Source organism: Podarcis bocagei (assembly GCF_964188305.1).
Source record: "Podarcis bocagei genome assembly, chromosome: 4".
NCBI lineage: Eukaryota > Metazoa > Chordata > Lepidosauria > Squamata > Lacertidae > Podarcis > Podarcis bocagei.
The window spans coordinates 76,269,401-76,291,556 of NC_138128.1; the positions used below are offsets into that span (position 1 = coordinate 76,269,401).

At 41.9% G+C, this 22,156-nt stretch overlaps 1 long non-coding RNA gene across 1 annotated transcript; it reads right to left on the reverse strand.

Moving 5' to 3' along the window:
* Positions 1–142: 142 nt before the first annotated feature.
* Positions 143–21,639, reverse strand: LOC308585344. Its single transcript, XR_014007307.1, has 7 exons — positions 20,745–21,639; positions 14,753–14,974; positions 12,421–12,664; positions 7,105–7,216; positions 4,041–4,225; positions 1,889–2,040; positions 143–290 (listed from the first exon to the last, which is right to left on the reverse strand). It is a non-coding gene; the product is annotated as an uncharacterized lncRNA (long non-coding RNA).
* Between the last annotated feature and the right edge of the window lie 517 nt (positions 21,640–22,156).

Genomic DNA, 22,156 nt, shown 5'->3' on the forward strand with positions numbered 1-22,156 from the left:
ACTCAAGGAACTCGAGAATCTGGGGCACTGTGGACAATTAATTTCACCCTAGCTCCCAACTTTAGCCTGTCCCAGATAATTAACAAAAAGCTAAATAAAAATGTATTAACATTATATATAGTGTTAGAATGCTTTCCTGTGGTCAGCATCGACAGTAAGAGATTTGCTTCAGTATCCAGTGAATTTAATATGGATTACTTTACTTTTGTGGAATCAAGCCTGACTTGAGAGTTGTGAAATGGAGCTTAATCATGGAGATTATCTTTTAAAAATCTGAAGGTATTTTCTTTCTTAATATGCAAAAAAGAAAGAAAGAAAAGAAAAGTCATCTAAATTATAAAAAATACAGAGATTTTATAAAAATTGTGGTCAAAAACATAGGAAAAAAAGAAGTAGGTCAAGAAGCACAGAAATTGTAATGCTACACATATAAAAAAATCAATGACTATATTTCACAAAGACTATACTTTCAGAGGTAATTTCTATAGTGTCAAACTGATGGTAGCTTTCTTAGCATTGGTCTCATTGGCTTTCCTCAACATTTTGCTAATAGAAAAGTCTACTGTCTTTGCTTTCTGCAATCCACATTTTCTAAAAGTGTTCCGAAAATGCCGAATGCCATCTGACAAGTCAGGCATGAGATGAGCATTTTCTAAGACCTCTTCTCCTGAAGCCAGGAACATCTTGTCGTCCTTAATGCTCTTTTGCCCCTGGCAGCCAGCAATTGAGAAATCATCCCTGTTGTTATGATACATTTAGTTGCCATTTGTGCCATGAGGCTGAATGACTGCTGCTGCCCTTCTGAAGGCGGCTTTGTTAAAGAGAATGGCATGGTCTCATTCTCCATAATAAGGTAGTTTGCCACAGGGGACTAAATGCAGCTCTCCGGGCCTTTCCGGCTGACCCACTGAATTCTGCTCAGGCCACACAACTCTCCCTGGATGCTTTGCACCATCCATGAGAGTTTTTGCCTGGCTGGAATGTGTCGTTGAACTGTGAAAATGCCTCTTGCTTGCCTGCATTGAGGAGAGAGAGATGGGCCTATGGGGTTTTTGACTTTCATATGGCTGGGATGTAACCTACTGTACAAAGGAAAGAATCATCTCTGTTGCTACACCCCAGGTCTCTGGCCCTGCCCACCTCTGGTATGAGGGAATATGGCCATTGGATTAAGAAAGGTCCTCTACCCCTAGTTTACTGGATATGTAAAAAGTCCTGCCAACAAAATGTTATGGATTTTATTTTATTTATTTTTTTGGACGCCGTTAGAACCTGCCTTTAAGGGCATCTCCCACTGTGTTTCAGTCACACACCAGAAACATCTGAAAATGAGTGGGGGTATATTTCACTCTGGCATTATCTAAAAAATAATAAAGGTAAAGGTGAAGGGACCCCTGACCATTAGGTCCAGTCTTGACCGACTCTGGGGTTGCAGCGCTCATCTCGCTTTATTGGCTGAGGGAGCTTCTGGGTCATGTGGCCAGCATGACTAAGCCACTTCTGGCGAAACCAGAGCAGCACACGGAAATGCCGTTTACCTTCCCGTCGGAGCGGTACCTATTTATCTACTTGCACTTTGACGTGCTTTCGAACTTCTAGGTTCGCAGGAGCAGGGACCGAGCAATGGGAGCTCACCCCATCGCAGGGATTCGAACCACTGACCTTCTGATCGGCAAGTCCTAGGCTCTGTGGTTTAACCCACAGCACCACCCACATCCCTAAAAAATAATACTTTACATTAATTAGTAACTAGCATTCAAGTCAACACATAATAATAATAATAATAATAATAATAATAATACCCCAATCTGACTGATTTGCCCCAGCCACTCTGGGTGGCTTCCAACATATATAAAAACATAACAAAATGTTACATTAAAAAGCTTACCTATGCAGGGCTGCTTTCAGATGTCTTCTAAAGGTTATATAATTTCTCATCTCCTTGACATCTGATGGGAGGGTGCCACTACCCAGAAGGCCCTCTGCCTTATCATTTTATGTTATCATGATCACTTGAGGGTTTTCCCCTATCCAAAGACCCTTGAAATATTGATTTGAAGAAGAACCTGGTGAATAGGTGGGACTATACTCACAGTTCAGCAGGCAAGAAAATAATGCTCCAGATCGCGATCAGAGACATGGCCAGGCTGCAATGCCACCTGACCGTTTGAAGGTAGGCGGACTTTCCCAACTGCCTACCCTCTCTGCCCTTCCTTTCAGATGGAACAACACTGTCTGGTTTAAACAATGCCTTTACATCATATCAGTGGGGCAGCGGAGGCGGGGGGCAGTGTCACTGTTTTTTCAAGTGCAGGCAAAGCTGCAGGCACTTCTGTCTCTCACACTGTTTCCCTTCACAACCACCTCCCGTTTTCTGTTTCATCCTTTACTCATTGCATGCAGCCCTGTTTCCATTCCACAGCAGTTCCCCCTCCACACACAAAACCAACAATTGTTCATCTCGCTGCTGCAGCGAAACTATGTAACTTCCATAACTGTCATTATGTTATTCCACCTGGTTTATTTTATTGCAAAGAAAACACAATGCAAATTTGGGTGATTGAGCAAGCATGGGAGAACCTAATCAACTACATACCATTTGTGGACTGAAAGCAACAGTAGCAGCAAATGTCAATAATATTCACTGGATTGATTACTGTTCTGGACATGTGACATGCAAGCGATCACTGGGAATTTCTGCTTCTGTTTTCATCAGAATTCTCCGATATCCCTACTCAGTCAGTAAATCTGACTGTGCACACTTAAATCTTCTTCAATGATCTTGCAGATTCCCTCGTACTCTTCTGCAAAACTCTTAGGATTCCCTCACTTTCAATCACTGAGGGATGGATGGTTAACTCTTCAAAATTTCTTGTTTCATAAGCAGCCTAATTCCAAATCTTCTACCGCAAGAGACCTACTCTTCCTTCACCGCTGGCAGCTCTGCCATTTCCCTCATTGTCAAAATTAAGACTTTAAGCTCCAGTACCTATACAGCAACGCAATATGTACCCAGACTGTGTGCATGCAATGAATAAGTTGGGACATAGAAAGAGTGTAGAACATGGTATTGGCTGCAAAATCCAACTTCCTGAGAACCTTAGCTTTCATTTGAATGAAGCAAGTTTTAGCCCTCATTGGTAAACAAATACATGTTTGAAATTGAGTGGGCAATGCCTGCTGAAATCTTAGAAGCCAGATAAGATGAGATTGCAAGGTAAGATAGCCAGTGATCCATAATAGAGGCACAGTGATCTACATAGCTTTATGCCCTTTACCATAACTAACAAAATAAGAAATGTGCGCAGGATAAGCTGCAGAGGAATGTAGGGGAAACTACACAAAATTATCTGATTTGTATCATATATAAAGGTCACAGAATTCAACTTTCCCAGCACAGAGTTTGAATGATCATCTAACACCCACACTATTTTTAATACATAAAGCTCTATTGGCAAGGCAGCTACAGCAATGGCTCACCTCTCCAAAAGGGTATGAAGAGGTGAGCCATGCTAGCTTGGACATGTCCAGAGAATGGAAGATGGCAGGATCCCCAGGGATATGCTCTATGGATGGCTGACGTCAGGCACCAGGCCCATTGGCAGACCAACTCTGAGTTACAAAGATGTCTGCAGATGTGACTTGAAGGCTGGCAACGTAAGCCTACCATGTGAGAATCCCTTGCAGATGACCACAGTGGCCAGAGACAGTCAGGTTTTGCATCCATAGCAGTGACCAGAGGAGGAATGACCTCTGAGAGGAACATAGAGAGAAGAAAAGCCACATCGGCACAGCCAGACGCTTTCATCTGCCCCAGGTGCAACAAAACATGTCTCTCTTGTATCGGTCTCTACAGCCACAGCAGGTGCTGCAACCTTCCAGCAGTTTGACTTCACCCCCAAAAGTGCACTCCTCCATTGTCTCCCAAGACAGACAGATGTCAACAGCAAAGCTCTGATCACATCCTGCAGTGCTCACACATCAAATTTCAAAGGGAGAAGAGACTGCAAAACCTTATGCAAGGAGGGCTTTTAGCTCACCTTTAGGAATCAACCATGTTTTTTATTTCATTGATCCACCAAATTTGGTAGTGAGGATTCATAAGCAAGACCTCGAAGGACGAACATACATTCCAGAGCACTTCAAATGCATAGCAACAACAGTTTCAAAACCCACTGATGAGCCAGATTGGAATCCAGCCTATCTGCAGCCACTTTAAATGCCTCTGAAAAATGGCAAACAAATGCAATTAGTGTTCAATAAGTATTTAATGCTAAGCAATGCATTTAAGTACTTTTATATGGCATTTTAATTGGAAAACACTCTTCCAATTACATTTATTGCACATTTCTGAACCTACCTGAATAAAATATTAAACGTAGCACCTTGAATGCTGCTGTTCTACCAAAATGCCAAAAAACTGAGGGTCAGAAAGTTTGCCATAAGCCACCAGAAAAATGGTACCATCTGAGAGATATCAGCCCATAGGTTTCTGCTATGTTCTGGAACTGCATCATATGTTGGGTGGCCTGTAGATTTTAATAGATTTTCCTTTCCTTTTGCAGTTAGCTCCAACTCATCCTATCCACCCCAAAACAGGGCATAATATTCTAAGAGCACCATCAGGGCTTTAAAGGAACTGTAGGCAGTTTAACCAAATGCCCTGTGTACCATGACCCAGTATCCTCCTTGCCTGGATCATTAGGTGACAGCCAGAAGGCAAGTCTGATATAAATCCCCTAGTTCATCCGCGTCCCCCCAGTCCATACCCATATGACAGACCCAAACCTGTGTTTATACCACAGGAACCCAAGTTTCCTCACCACTTAGAAATGACAAGGTGTTTTTTCCTTTGCTCATACCAATACTGAAGTCATGATACAGGCAAAGCTAGATGTACTGTCACATTAAGACTAATGCACCAGCCCAACTGGGGCCCCTGCTGTGGTTCAATTGCACGGCATTTCCAAGTGGTTAAAAGTGTGTTTCTCCCCATTTTCAGGTTTCTTTAAAATTCTCTGCAGCTTAGAAATATTAATATAAACAACGGAAGGAGCAACCATGTTCTAGGCTTGAGAGAAATTAGAGTAATGGTGGGCTGGCCAACATTTATTACTGCTGCTTTACTCTTCAGCAATTTAAAATTCAGTATTAAAAAAAGATGGAACAATTACAGTAGCATGAATATAAACTAGAATAAAGGTAAAGGTAAAGGGACCCCTGACCATTAGGTCCAGTCATGACCGACTCTGGGGTTGCGGCGCTCATCTCACTTTATTGGCCGAGGGAGCCGGCGTACAGCTTCCAGGTCATGTGGCGAGCATGACTAAGCCACTTCTGGCGAACCAGAGCAGCGCACAGAAACGCCGTTTACCTTCCTGCTGGAGCGGTACCTATTTATCTACTTGCACTTTGACATGCTTTCGAACTGCTAGGTTGGCAGGAGCAGGGACCGAGCAACGGGCGCTCACCCCATTGCGGGGATTCGAACCACCGACCTTCTGATTGGCAAGTCCTAGGCTCTGTGGTTTAACCCACAGCGCCACCCATGTCCCATAAACTAGAATAGTCACTCCAAATAGCAAGCAGGCCCACTGAGAAGCAAGAGGAAATGTTGGCATGCAAATCCTGAGGTTTGCAGAAGCTGTTTAAAAGAAAAACTGAGAGCCACCCCCCCCCTCACCAAAAGCAACAACAAAATACCCTCCAATGTTTCTAGGATGAGGGATCCAGAAAATGCTAAGGGCTTTATCGTTTAATCTTATACAAGTCTGTAGACCCAATTTTAAGTCCCACTGAGTTCAGTAGGGGCTTATTCTCAGGTAAGGGGGCATACGGCTTTGCAGCCTTAATCTGAGCTACAAGTCCTGTTTTGGATTAGAGTGCCTTCTCCTTTGGAATGTAATAGTTTTGGGCTCTGTGCGTGTGTGTGTGTTAGAGGTTACCAACAGCAAACCTAGTCAGAGCAGAAAATTCAAGCCGTTTATAATGCTCAAATCCCTCAATACAACACAGCCAGCCACAGGTAGTGTGACTGAGAAACATATCACCTCTTCAGTAATACAAAGGCGTGATAGCAATCAATGATGCAGCCTCTGGGTGCATTTCAGATCATGACATTCCATTCTGTTTCATACAAAGGGATGCCTTCCTTTATGCAGACTGCAAAATACACACACTTCTTCCTGCATTCTGATTTTAAAAACTATTTGTTACCAAGTCTTTCCTGTGCTATTCTTATTATAATTGCATTGTTCCTTCTTTCTACCTAGGGCTCTGATGAGAATCCCTGTGCATCAGTCTAGAATATATAGTCTTTTATTGATCATAACAGTGTAACTATAAGAACATAAGAAGAACCTGCTTGGACAGGCCACGGACCCACCTAATCCAGCACCCTGTTTTTGTCAACCCGATGCCTGCGGGCAGCTCACAATATATGCATCTCTAAGGCTGGATCTACAATGACCTGTTTAATGTTATTTCCTATTAGAACAATATTAGATATGTCGTTCTAAAACGTCGCAGGGCATGCTTGTTACTCAAAATGTTCTTTCCCTTGGTTTTTTCTGTCAATTGTAAGTAATACCCGGCCACACCATTTTCTAGTACGCTGTTTCTATCTGTGCTCTTGGTTGCTCTTGTGTCCCATTTTAATTCTTCCTTGCTCCCGTTGGAGGGGGGTCACAGTTTGAATGCAGTTTTTTAAAAAAGGTAAAACACTACATAGGGACATATGAGCAGTGTTTCACCAATATAGCAGCATAAAACAATTAAAAATGAAGCGATAAAAAAGACAAGGTAATAACACGTCATGAACGTAAAAGTAGGACATCATGTGTCCATCTACATTATCAAAACCATTCCTGAATGTTAAAAACCTTAAGTGTAGACCACCCCAAGTCTGCAATCCTATGCACACTTACCTGAAAGTGAGTCCCATTGAACTCAGGTACAGGACAACAGCTATGAGATTATATGGTAAAAGTGTCAACTCCTAATAATGTTTGCTCAGAAGGAAGGTCCAATGTGTTCAGCGGGGTTGGTTTCCTAGTAACTGTGATTAGGATGGCATTTTAAGACTGCAATTATGTGCATACTTACCTGAGAGTAAGTTCCATTTCAGTCACAGGACTTATTGTTGAGGAGACATGCATAGGGTTGGGCTGTAAATCTAATTCACTGTTTTTCTTCTTCTTAAACCTTTGAAGTAGCCCTGCATTTAAAAAAAATTAAAAAAAATTCAGATGACCATGATGATTTTGACTTGGAGATGATTTCCCCATTTTTGTTTGCATCTGCCCAGTGGTAAAATGATGTGACCGTGTTCAATAAATGCTGTTGACACATTATGCTAAAAGCATAACCCTGATGAAAATAAAAAGCCTGAGAGAAAACCTCACTGTGTAAGTGAGCAATAGCATTGGGAAGTCATTCACATTATTGGGAATATGTTACTCCGTTCCTAACAAGAGATGCCAAGTCTTTTAAAAAACAAACAAACAAACATGGGTGTTAGCCTGGCTAAAAGAAAGTTGCATGCAGCGATTACAAATTTTGCAGCCAGGCAGCCCATTGAGAGAAAGAGCCAGAATTACATTAAGAATATTTTCCTGTAGTTTATCTCTTACTGCCATCTGCAGGTCGTATACAAACATTGTTTGTTCATTTTTGCATTTTAGAGCATTTTTATTTAGCTGTCCAGTGCTTCACATAATTATTTGAGGAGTGGGTGGGAATGGGATGGGGGGGGGTCCTCCACTAATGCTAGCTGCTAGTTTTTAAAAATTGAGGTGTGTGTGTAATGGAAGCTCCTGACAAGCAGGTCCCCCAAGACAACAGGGCACAATTAATTGGGCATTTCTTCTGCAGAGGCCCCAAAAGAATACATTTAATTGGAGCTTCTTCAAGAAAACTTCCCAGTGGACCGTAGTCATAATTCTTACTGCGTTTCTGTGGTATTAGAATGGGAAGCCATAGCCCTCTGAGACCACTCCAAAATAAGTGATCTGAGGCTCAGAGCCAGAAATGCTCTCAGATGTGTATTACCATCAACATTCACTTAGAGCATGAACACTCCACTTCATGAACGCCTTACATCTTGCCTGCTGCCAATAAAAGCACCATTATCAGTCCCACAGTAAATAACTCTATTACTTGACAGGTTTTCATTTCATAACATGGCCCTCTGTTTTTAACCTATCTAAAGCTTGTAACTTTGCATGCTATTTTCTGCCTCATGTGCTTTCTTCAGCCCGTGCTGTAGATGCGGGCCTGATCCCAGACTCTCCAAGTGTCCCTATTTTTCCAGGGACAGAAGCCGTCTCAGTTTCTGAATTGATTCCAGAATGTCCGGCTTTTCCTTCAGACACCCGTTTTCATTGGAGAAATGTTGGGAGGTTATGGAGTTATTCGAACCCCGAGCCATCTTAAAACAGCCCTGCATAGGGAAGTCTTTTAATGTTTAATGTTTTATTATGTTTTTATATATGTTGAAAGCCGCCCAGAGTGGCTGGGACAGTACAGTCAGATGGGTGGGTTACAACAACAACAACAGTAGAATAGGACATCAGATAAATATTGGAGGGTTTGTGATCCTAGTCTTATCACTTTCAGCAGTCTTGATTTCCCCTAAATAATTCTGGGAGCTGTAGTTTGTTACAGGTGCTGAAAGTTTTGGGAAGACCCCATTCCCTTCCCAAAGCTACAATTCCCAGAGTTGTCTGTGAAGAGGGATTGGTTGTTAATTTGCTCTTGGAAGAAGGGTTTCCCAATGACTCTCATCATCCTTAATTAATAGGGCTCCTGGAATTCTTTGCAGAAAGCCATGACTGTTGAAAGTGGTATCATAGCAATTTAAATGTGTGGTATGAATGTGGTCTTAGACTTGTCCAACAGTAATGCAGTAATGAAAGAGAAGAAGATGTTTAGTTGCAAGAAACGGAGTCAGTAGGAGAGAAGGGCGGCCATCTCTAGATGATCACAGAACTCTTTTGATTTCAGCCATTATTCAATGCTTTTATCACAAGTGGAGAGGTGGTGAGAGAGAGAGAGAGAGAGAGAGAGAGAGCGCTTGTTTGGTAACTTTAGAATATGAACATCTGCAGATGATGAAAGGCAAATGTTATGGTAGCACTGACATCAATTCTAAGGTAATAGCAGGCATGGAATTCTAATCACTGGAGTTTAACCCACAAAACAGCAGCAGAAGACAGCTAGAACCATCAACAGTGCATTTAGATTTTTCCATTGTGTATTCGTATTTTACAGTTTTTGTGAGAGAAAGTTAACCTTGCAAGTTAAAAGAGTAGTGGGTTTTTAGATATTTTCTGCCATCTAGAGCATTGAAATTGACACTGCACACATATGCAATAGAGATGTTACTTGGATGGGCAGTTCTCCTCCAAGCAGTCCTGAATTTTATGTTGTGATTGTGACAAGTGCTTTCAAATGAGTTTATTACGGCATCAGTGCTGCTTATGCATGCATGTTTTTCAAAGCATTCACATGGCATTGTTAGCATCAAAATGCCAGCCTGTATTTTTATTTTTTAAAAACATTTAATCCAGATTCACCCTACAACAGAAAATCCAAAAAGTAAATAACCCATTATACAGCCACAGTCATTGCTGGTGTGGATTTAGTGCATTTTTCTCTTTTTTTATGGGTGGTTTTTCCACATATGTGATGACATTTTGGTCGTTAGTCTTTAATGCCATATATTGACTTCCTGTTCCTGACTTTTGTTCCTGGTGGCCCAAACAATTTGAAGGGACTTCTCATTTGCGCTAACATTAACACAACCACATTTTCTATGGCAAGAGTTACAAAACAGTCACTATGCCCATTTTCCAATAGCAATTTAATGTAGCTCTTTGAATGCTTGTAAACAACGATTCTGCCACATTCTGAGGTAATGGTAAATGAATGCAATGACAAGCAAACAAATATTTATTTGCTGACTGAGACCCAAATCCCAATCAAGAAACTTTGGTGGTTGCATCTTATTCTAGCCTATCTCTTTGGCAATACTGGTTCAATTGCAACTTTTATCACCATTATAGCATGCCCTCCAACAATTCTCCTCCAACATGAAAGAAGGAACATCCTATTTATTATTATTATTATTATTATTATTATTATTATTATTATTATTAATACCCCACCCATCTGACTGGGTTGCCCCAGCCACTCTGGGTGGCTTTCAACATATATAAAAACATAATAAAACATTAAACATAAAAAACTTCCATATCCAGGGCTGCCTTCAAATGTCTTCTAAAGGTTGCAATTTATTTATCTCCTTGGCTCAGGGGTCACATAACTCCATATCTTCCTACATTTCTCCAATGAAAATAGGAACATCCTAAGGAAAAGCGGGACATTCCAAGATAAAATCAGAAACCAGGATGGTTTTTGTAAATCCAGGACTGTCCCTGGAAAATAGGGATACTTGGAGGGGCTGTTATAGTACTTTTAACAATACCAGTAACAGTAAATTTTGTTTTCCTTCTGGCTAAAAGTCCCAAGTCAGAGATCAGCATGGATTGGACTCATGACCTGACTGCAGATTCGGAAGCTAGCTATCTCTGTCACAAAGGAAACAAAGGCATTCAATTAAATATACAAGGAGGACTGCCTTGGTCGACAGCTCTGCATATCATTCAGATCCCACAGAGACAAGTGCAAATGAATGCATCATAACTCCTTGCCAATTTCACAGCCTTCCTAGCACTAATAAAACAGAATGATTTGACTCCTCCATAATAATATGACAGCAACAATCACAGATAACAATGGCCGTCAAAGTGAGCCATTCACAGTGGGATCAGGTGCTAAACAGGGTTGTGTTATTGCCCCAACTCTATTCATTATTTTCACTGCCATGATCCTACACTTTGTCGAAGGGAAACTCCCACTGGAGTAGAAATCATATATTGAACAGATGGAAAGCTCTTCAATCTGAGCAGGCTGAAAGCAAAGAGCAAGGTTACCGTAACTACCGTCATAGAGTTTCAGTATGCTGATGACAACGTAGTGTGTGCATGCTCAGAGGATGACCTCCAAACCATCCTAAATATCTTTGCAGAAGCTTACGAAAATCTTGGCCTATCCCTCAACATCCAAAAACCCAAAGTGCTGCACCAACAAGCACAAAATAACCCTTCTGCAGAGCCACAAATCCAACTCAATGGTGTAACATTGGAAAATGTTGATCACTTCTCCTACCTGGGCAGTTATCTTTCCAAAAGGGCTGACATTGATGGCAAAATCCAGTATCGCCTGAGCTCTACAAGTGCGGCTTTTTCCCGATTGAAGTGCAGAGTGTTGAGGACCAGGACATTCACAAGGAAACCAAAATGCTTGTTTACAAAGCTATTGTACTACCAACCTTACTGTATGCTTGTGAAACATGGACCACTGATAAACACCATATCCAACTCCTCAAAAGATTTCATCAACGCTGTCTCTGAAAAATTGTACACATCACTTGGGAAGACAGGCGAACTAATACCAGTGTACTGGAAGAAGCAAAGATCACCAATGTTGAAGCAATGATTCTTCAACATCAACATCATTGGACTGGTCATGTTGTACAGATGCCTGATTATCATCTTCCAAAACAACTACTCTATTCTGAACTTTAAAATGGAAAGCATAATGTTGCTGGTCAACAAAAGAGGTTTAAAGACTGTCTCAAGGCAATTTTTTAAAAAATATAGTATAAACACTATATAAAATACTATAAAATACTATAAAAATATAGTATAAACAAATATAGTATAAAAATTGGGAAACACTTGCCTGCGAGCGCTCCAATTGGAGAACAACCTTACCAAAGGTGTCATGGGCTTTGATGACACTCAGATTCAGGACACAAGGGAGAAACGTGCTAGAAGGAATGCATGCTTGGCAAATCCACACCACTATCAACTCCCGCCTGAAAACCAATGTCCCCACTGTGGAAGGACGTGTGGATCCAGAATTGGCCTCCACAATCACTTACGGACTCATGGTTAAAACCGTGTTTATGGAATACAATCTTACTTGCCTACAAGTGATCACCAAAGAAAAAGAAACAGAATAACAGCAAATAACTTTCTAGAGCACTCAACTGAACTATCAAGATTGCTTAAAGATCAGGCATTCCATTTCACTCTGCTCCCCGCACCATTGTCAAACCAAAACATAAACCAAAATTTAAGTCTACCATATAACACTTTATTCTAATGACCACCACCACTACTATTCTAATGACTTCTAAAAAGTTCCTCCCAACATGCCAGGTTTGCAGGTCTGTGGAGTATTTTACATGGGAGATCCCTTTATTTACAGTTTCAAATGGTACAGCCCAGGGTCAGACATGGGTCCTTTGCTCATCTGGCTTAGATTCTGGTTCCCCCATATTTCTTCACTTACATTTTATGCATCTAAGTTCACATTTTCACTGATTGCAGCTAGAAGTGCTTTCCATCACTACTAAGAACTGAACAAGAAGCAGGGGTGAGTGCTTCTCCAGGTGTAGGCCTGCTCCTCACTCCGCAGTAGTGGCACGAGCGTAGCAAATTCAGTCCAGAGAGTGATCCACATCAGGAAGCCAGGTCTCCAGCATGATTTGGCTTCTATGCCTCTTCGTGGCTAGCTTACATCTCAGGTGAGAACTCTGCCAACAAAAGAACTGATTGGTCCATGGTGAGTGAAAGTAGGTCTGTTCGTTCTTCTATATAGCCCAGGGAAGACTCTTACAGAGCAGCTCTAGAATCTTTGCAGCTGCCAATAATTGTTCTCTGACATCATTATGACATAATGAAAAGACAATACCACCCAGGGTATCCCACAGTACCCTCTTCCCTGTCATCAGCTGGCACTGGAGAAACCTAGACTCGTTGACACTGTAAAATGAATAGACACAATGACTAAACAGAGATGCTAGTGCTTCCTTCCTCTGACACAACATGATTTCTGCCATCACAAGTCAAAGTGTGATGGGCTCAGCTCTTGGGTGAACCTGGTACGGGTTGCTTCCTCAACCTTTGGTCAGCATGTAGAGGCACAGGACCTCTGTCTTCACACCACCACAGTCTTACCCATCAAACTAATGGGCCATCAGTTTGCATATAATAAGCATTAGTTCTGACAAAGATCTCATAGCACTCTGAATTACAGAGAAGTAGATATAAGATGAAGGATGCCACTTGTCTTTATGGAAATTTAAGAGAGAGAAAGAAATCCATCCATCATAAGACAATGTTGATAACTATAATTGCACATATGACCCATGAGCTGAACTAATGAAGAACAGTCCTTTGAGTAATGTCTTCAGCTTCATGGAAGCCATTTGTTATTTAATAGAGAATCAATCCCGATGACTGGCAAAATGGGTCCTTACTTTTTTTGGCTCAAGATTTTGATGAAGGAGTTATTAATGTGTTTGAGATGAGCTCCATTTTTTAAATTCTGCTGTCACTCATGTGCCGGACATAAAGTGCTGAGGTTATCTATCGGTACAAAACTTTTAATATTCTTATATCAATAAATTTATTCAGACAAAAATCTGAACTGGGCCAGAATAAATAGACTCTGGGTGTGCCATTAGGGACCTTTCTATATGCACAGAGTGGCATGTACTGTCAAAACATTCAGCTATATGTGCAGCTATATGTAACTCTGCCCACAGTTATGACTCACAAACTGGCCTTTGTATTTGGAGTTCTAAGGCCATGCAGTGTAGAAGACAGCTGGCCTGTCAGACATGGACCCACCATTTGCTGGTACTTCAGCACAACCAGTGTGATCAACAGAGTGTCCCAACAGAACATCAGTTTTACTGCTGAGTGTCTGGGGAAACCCAGCCAGATGGGTGGGGTATAAATAATAAATTATTATTATTGTTATTCCAGTAGTCAGGCTTCTCCAGAGTTCCAAGTTAAGAAAACTCCTTCCCCACTCAGTTGAGATTAAAGTATAAAGTGTTTGTTCTTGTCTCAAGACACAAGACAGATCTAAACACACTAACTTCAATAATAAATTTCTTCTGATCCAAGGGTGCCAACTTGAATAAGATATTTGGGGGGTGGGCAGGTAAGCCCCATCCCGCATAATGGAGCTGGTGGTTCTGGAGAGGCCAGCGACTCCAGGGTGCCTTGCCATGCGGTGCCCCGGCTGATGTGCTCCACTTGTGGCAGCACCACCTGTCCTCATCAGGAAGAGGCAGAAGATGTGCACAGTGACACTAATCATCTCCTTTCTGACACTGTAATATACTGCCATATCACAAAGTTTAGTTGGCAATACAGTGGTACCTCGGGTTAAGAACTTAATTAATTCTGGAGGTCCGGTTCTTAACCTGAAACTGTTCTTAACCTGAGGTACCACTTTAGCTAATGGGGCCTCCCGCTGCCGCCCCCGCGCAATTTCTGTTCTCATCCTGAAGCAAAGTTCTTAACCCGAGGTACTATTTCTGGGTTAGCGGAGCCTGTAACCTGAAGCGTCTGTAACCCAAGGTACCACTGTATATTATGATGTTGGAAAGCAGGTATCGCCCAACCCTATTGGTGACATTAGTAGCCCCACCTGTGCCAGAGTCGCTGACCCGGCAATGGCAACTGCAGACTTGCAAAATGCTGAGGCGTAATTTGCTGCCACTTCTTGGTATTTACAAGAGGGTGCTCCTCTCCTCCATCACCCAGCCACCATCACCATTGATTTGTGGTACCTGCGGCACCTGCCCTCGTTAGCTCCCTGAACTAACCTGTACAGTTTATCTATATCTGCTTGCCTTGACAGGTCTCTTCTGAGTATTCCTTTCCCAAGCCTGTTGTTGTTGTTTGCTTTGAATCCTGCTCAACCCTGTCTGATCTGAGTTTGCCTGGTGATAATGCTCCCCAAATGTCATCTTTCTTCAGATGATGCTAATCGAGTTTGCCTTCAAAGGATGTGCCGATATTGCTCCCCTGGTGCAAAGCTGCCATATCTGTTTGGAAGATGGCAAGGAATAAATATTACAGTCATTAAAAGGCTCCGCTATGCCCGACTCTATTTTCTAAAGGGTATGCTGAAGCTGTTACTTGGCAATCTGCCAAGAATGAGCTGAAATCTGCCTCTAACATAAATGTCCTCATGGGTTTCCACTGAAACATCGTAAAAGCAAAACAATAATCTCTCTGTGAATTCCTGTCTATGCTGCTGCTACTCAACACCCTCTTAGTAGGCCCAGATCCACCAAAACAATCAGGAGTTGGCAATCTAAGGCCCGCCAGATGTTGTTGGACTACAACTCCCATCATCCTTGGGGCAGTTTGGGGCAGATGAGAGTTGGAGTCCAGCAACACCTGGCTAACTTCTGCTTGCTAGTTCCAGATCTAGATAAATCTAATAGGGACTATTCATGGACACTAAGTGAAGTATGTGGTGATGTTAGCGATTGTTGTTGTTTTTGCAAAATTAGCATTATTTGTGGATTATATTTTATCCCCTTTCAGTTCTAAATTTTGCATCCCATTTTGCAGAACAGAGGATATGGTAGGTTAAAACAGCTCTGCGGAAGTGGCAGGGAACTGACGATACAAGATAAATTAGATAATGAATCACTAGCAGATCTTTGTGAATTTATCAAGGTGCCTAATACTGAATCAGACTGCAGGTCCATCTATCCCAGATTGTTTGTTCTGACTGGCAGAGGATGTCAGGCAAGGTCCCAGACCTGCAGCTCACAGATTCATTCAAGTACAAAGCACATGCCAGGAGTAAGCAACATGGTGACCTCTGGATGTTGTGGGATTGCAACTCCCATCTGCCCCAGAAATTATAGCTGTCAAGAATGACGAGAATCAGAGTCCAGGAGCCTCTGGAGGGCTTCCCCTGTACTGTATTGCTGATATGAGTCCTCCCTAGCTATTTATGTAGTCTATTTTCTATATTTCTTTGCTTACTTTCCCCCCAAACATACTCAGCATTCTAACCTACATCCCAGTTGCTACTTTTGACAATACAGTGGTACCTCAGGCTAAATACTTAATTCGTTCTGGACGTCCGTTCTTAACCTGAAACTGTTCTTAACCTGAAGCACCACTTTAGCTAATGGGGCCTCCTGCTGCTGCTGCGCCGCCGGAGCACAATTTCTGTTCTCATCCTGAAGCAAAGTTCTTAACCTGAAGCACTATTTCTGGGTTAGCGGAGTCTGTAACCTGAAGCGTATGTAACCTGAAGCGTATGTAACCTGAGGTACCACTGTATTAGATAGCCGTCTAGTCTCTGCCCAAGTTGTCTGCCACGGGAAAGCCTACTATTCCTCTAAGCAATTGGTTCCATTGTGAAGGTGGTCTTAATAAGTTTCTTCTAATGCTCAGCCATTAAATCTAATCCTTCTCCCTGAGACAGCAGAGAATAGTTTTCCCCTCTTCTATGCTATAGGTCAGGGCTGCCCAACTGTCAAGAGACTGCGATCTACAACCACTATAAAAAAAAAAAACTGGCAGTGATCTACCCATTGAATTGACCAGAGTTGTTGAGCTTTTTTTGGGAAAGAGTCATTATAATTTTTTTTTTTTGGGGGGGGAGCAATCGACCAGTAGATCATGATCGACCTTTAAAGAGTGCTTTCATTACTCCTCCCCTCAATCTTCTCCAGCCTTAACTTTTCCTCAAAAGACTTTTTTTTTTAGATTGTTCTTAAGGTGCCACACCCATCACTAGATACAGTCTTCCAGATGAGGTCTGACAAGCGCAGAATTAAGTGGGTTTTTGACTTCGTGTGTCTTGGAAACCATGGTTCTGGTGTAACGCAACCTAAAATTGTATTAGACTTTATTGTAGCAGCATCACACTGCAAACTCATGTTTCAGGTTGTGTGCAAGTACAGCCCTAACATCCTTTTCACATGTACTACTGCCAATTAATGTGTCTTCATCTTGTGACCTTGTTTATTATCCTCCATTCTGCCCTTCCTAGGTGTGTACTGGGATATCAGAGGTCCAAAAGCAAGCTAATGCTCCATTTTCTAGGTTAAGTGAAGTCTCTTTGTTCCTTCAATGTGCTGCTCAGAGAACTTATGAAAACTCTCTGGTTTTATTTAAGGAATTAAGACTGATTAACTATCCAAAATCCTCCTGCATTAGTTTTCAAACAGTGTTCCAGGGACCCTCAGGGTTCTGGTGTAACCTTTTAAGGATTCTTCAATGAGAAGATCAGGACCAGTAAATGGACTTCCCTTACACAACAGCTTGATTATCAGTACTCCCATTTAACCCTGGCTAATATATTTTTTGTTCTGGGTGTCCATTACCTCAAGTTACAATTTCCTTTTGATTCTCCTGATAGATGCCAATGATTTGTTTTGTTTTGTTTTGTTATGGCCAGGATCCAAAGGATCATGCTCCTTTCTCCACATGGGCAACAGTTCAGGGCTTTCAGGGGGACTGGGACAGACTCAAGACACTCCTGAAAACAGAACCTTTCAGAATGCCATTGATGTAGCACAAGAAGCTGCAGCTGGTAAGGGAAAATTCGTTAACCCCCTACACTTGTATGGAAGTGATTTCCACTCCATGCATGGATCTTTGGACTTCAGCCTATGCATCTCTCACCTCATCCTATGCTCAGTATGGCTTACATAACACAATGTGATCAAATGTCAAGGCATTTAGTATTAAGTCTACTCCATTTAACACAATGTTGAGGACCCATTTAGTAGATAGCATGTCTGACTTGGGCAAGGGAGATCCAGATTTAAAATCTCACTCAGCTATGAAGTTCACTAAGTGACTTTGGGCTGCCATGATACTTTAGCCTCCTCCCATGTCAAGGAATTGTTTTGAGGACAAAAGGGAGCAGGGACCACGACTGTCACCAGTGGCTCCTTGGAGAAAGGGAATGGAATAAATAAATAAATAACACATTTGCTTAGCAACTCTAAATGACTGCACTCACACCAAATTCTGAAAGGTACCTCCCCCAGATTTCAATTATTTAGCTTAATATTTTAGAAATGTGATCAAATACTGCTTTAATCAAAGTTATAGAACTGTCTCAAACAGTTGATCACTGCTGTCAATTTCCTGTCAAATTTGGAATGGGATTCCGTTCTCCTAAGCAACCAGCAACCAATTTACAACGCAGAACAGAACAGCTTAATCAATTACACAAGTAATTAGCTTCATTGCATTTTTTATGTTATGATATATCAATTTTCATGCTTCCTGGATTCATCTATTTCAGGATTCCAATTTGTAAGTTCTACAAACTTGATTAACTACAAAATGCTTGGCTTCATAGTGGTACATTATTGTAAATAAAAGGTGGTTTGCTCACTTGGGAAGCAATTTTAAAATGATAAGTACTTGATGATGTATGGCCTATAAGCTGCTAAAAGATAATTGCATATAGTCAGCTGTTTGTAAATTCAACATTATTTAATTACACGTAATTAGATTCTTTGTAAATGTAACATTGATAGTTGAATGTTGTCCTATTAAACTGATTGAAAGCACCTGCAATGTGTAATTAGCTTTTCCAACACCAAACTTTTACATACATACATATATATCCACACACACACAAAATCCATGTCAGTTATATTACCTTCCTAGCTGATTGCTAATATGTTTGATAATTTAAAAGTACATTTATAAGTATGTATATGAATTACATTCATGAAAGGAGAGGCAATGATGAACTGGAAAGTATATGTAGGGGAAGAGTTGCTCTTTTTAAATTGGCCTGGAGGTTGGCTGGACCAGCACCATCAAGCTTTGGTACTTTATTATTGGTGGCCACGACAATCTTGGAGCTTCCTTTTAGAAATCAGAAACAGCACATGGCCTGTCTAACTGAACAAGTACTCAGTGATCAGGGAGTCTAGAGGGTTATATTTTGGCTCATGTAGTTCAGCACGCTGTTTCAACAGTGGCTATCCCAACACCTCTGAGAAAACTTCCAAGCAGCACACAAGGGCAATATCCATCTGCTGCTAGTATCCTCAGCAACATGTATGCCACATCTGAACCTGCAGATAGTGTGCGGGTATGTCTTATGTTTTGTGCTTGGGTTGGGGGAAGTGACCTCTGTTGGTGTCAGAATGTAACAGTCAAAGTTCAAGGCCTTGTGCTGTGACAGGTTGTGAAAGGGAGATCATGTAATCACAGAATTATAGAGTTGGAAGGGACCGAAAGAGAGACATCAAGCCAAAATTCCTACAATGCAAGAATCACAACTAAAGAATCCATGACAGATGGTCATCCAACCTCTGCTTAGAAACCTCCAATATGGAGGGTCTACCTTCCAAGGAAGTCCATTCCCCTGGCAAACAGCTTACCGTCAGAAAGTTCTTTTTGAAGTTGGAATCTCCTTTCTCATACTGTATTTTTTGCTCTATAAGACTCACTTTTTCCCTCCTAAAAAGGGGAAATGTGTGTGCGTCTTATGGAGCAAATGCAGGCTGCACAGCTATCCCAGAAGCCAGAACAGCAAGAGGGATTGCTGCTTTCACTGCGTAGCGATCCCTCTTGCTGTTCTGGCTTCTGTGATTCAGAATATTTTTTTTCTTGTTTTCTTCCTCCAAAAACTAGGTGCGTCTTGTGGTCTGGTGCGTCTTATAGAGCGAAAAATACAGTAATTTGAATCCATTGGCATGAAGCAGCAGGAAACAAGCTTTCCATCTTCCATGTAAAAGGACCCCTGGATGGTTAGGTCCGGTCAAAGGCGACTATGGGGTTGCGGCACTCATCTCGCTTTCAGGCTGAGGGAGCCAGTGTTTGTCCACAGACAGCTTTCTGGGTCATGTGGCCAGCATGAAACTAGGGACATCCTACCATACCCCTCCAACTTTTCTCCAAGAAAAATAGGGTCATCCTAGGGAAAAGCAGGACATTCTGGGATGAAATCAAATGGTAAAAGGCCTAGAAACGATGCCTTATGAGGAACGGCTAAGGGAGCTGGGCATGTTTAGCCTGGAGAAGAGGAGGCTAAGGGGTGGTATGATAGCCATGTTCAAATATATAAAAGGATGTCACATAGAGGAGGGAGAAAGGTTGTTTTCTGCTGCTCCAGAGAAGCGGACACGGAGTAATGGATCCAAACTACAAGAAAGAAGATTCCACCTAAACATTAGGAAGAACTTCCTGACAGTAAGAGCTGTTCGACAGTGGAATTTGCTGCCAAGGAGTGTGGTGGAGTCTCCTACTTTGGAGGTCTTTAAGCAGAGGCTTGACAACCATATGTCAGGAGTGCTCTGATGGTGTTTCCTGCTTGGCAGGGGGTTGGACTCGATGGCCCTTGTGGTCTATTCCAACTCTATGATTCTATGATTCTATGAAATCAGAAACCGGGACAGCTTCTCTATATCACGGATGTCTCTGGAAAATAGGGAGACTTGGAGGGGCTGCTGTACCAGCACTGCATTGCTGGCTTTGGAGTGGATTCCCTGAAAGAGCTTGCAAGATCTTACCCAAATCTCATGAGATCTTTTGCTCTCCTTGATATCTTGCAAGACATTGATGAACTCCCGCAAGATCTTGCAGGAAATCAGCAGGAAATCAGCACCTACACTGGCACCGCTTCTCTGGCAGAGGTGGGGGCACGAAAAGAGGCACTCATGAGGGTGCTCTTGTAAGAAAAACACTGGAACCTAATTTGAATAGTAGACTGCTTGGTATCTAGTGGGACATTCAGTTTGCTGAATGTGCCAACCCTGACCAAGTGTAAATGTAAATTAATGTAAATTTTAATCGCAACAAATGTGCACTCACCAAAGATGCAGTTTTGCCTGCACAAGGTTTTGAAAATAATGGAATCTCTGTGCTGGATACCAGTCAAGAAAGAGTGAATATGGTCAAGAAGAATTCAAGTGCAACCTGTGTTCATCTGTGGCACAAAAGGCTTGGACATAGAGACTTCTGAATTATAGCAGACCTGGCAAAGAAAGGTTTGGTGAGAGTAATGGAAATTAAACCTTGTAAAGTTGACCTGAATAGTGGGGAAGGGAACAAGACCTTCTATCTCAAAGCAAAACCAGGAAAAAAATGCTGAATGTTTATATAAGAAAGTTTTGACAATTTACATGCTAAATTAATATTAATTCAAATTAGGCACATTGAGAAGGGGATTGTAAGAAAAACATTAGGGCCTAATTTGAATAGTAGAGTGCTTGGTATCTGGTGGGCGGGGCTTGTGTGCTTTGCTCTGGAATCAGCCCCTCCCTTCAGTGTGTGTTCAGTTCTGTTCAGTTAGTTAAGAATGTCCATTAAGAGGGACCAACTGTCTCTTCCTGTTTCTTGTGTCAGACTTTCCTCCTGTTGCTGTACAGTGGTACCTCTGGTTACGAACTTAATTCGTTCCAGGGGTCTGTTCTTAACCTGAAACCGTTCTTAACCTGGTACCACTTTAGCTAATGGGGCCTCCTGCTGCCTCTGCACCGCGATTTCTGTTCTCACCCTAAGGTAAAGTTCTTAACCCGATGTACTACTTCTGGATTAGCGTAGTCTGTAACCTGAAGTGTTTGTAACCCGAGGTACCACTGTATTTAGTTTCTCTCATGATGTTATTTTGTTACAATTTTCTGTATTATTAAAGCTTAGTTTACATTTACGTGAGCCACTTATTTTTCTCAGAGAAAAAATTATGGGTGGGCAGGCCATGCCTGAGGTCATTATGGGCATGCACACTGTTATCTGCTTACCTGTAAGCACACACCTTTAGTTAAAATAACATAAAATTCTCAATCTACCAGCTTTGCACAAAACAGCAGCCATATGTATGTTTGTGTTTGTGTGTGTGTTGCTCCAAGCCAGGAAACCTGAGATCCATGGGTATTTGTTCCCATGTGCACATACACCTTTTGTGATTTACCATGCTTGCACAAAAAAGCAGTCCAAACATAAAAATAAGTGATGCCTCACTCCAAACTAGCTAAGGATTTGGAGTTGTTCACATGAAAGGCTGCCTGTTGCTTCCTTTCCATGCCCTTTCCTCCCCATCTCCTCTACCCATGGGCGTAGCCAAGGGAGGGCAGGGGGGTCCACAAATCTTGTGGGAAAGGGCAGATTGCAGCCTTTTCCCACAAGAGAGACAGCACCCAGCAAAACATCACCACTGGCAGGGATTTTTTCATTGGAGACCCTGGGCGGAGTAGTAGGGGCAATCTCATCCTTTATTTCCACAC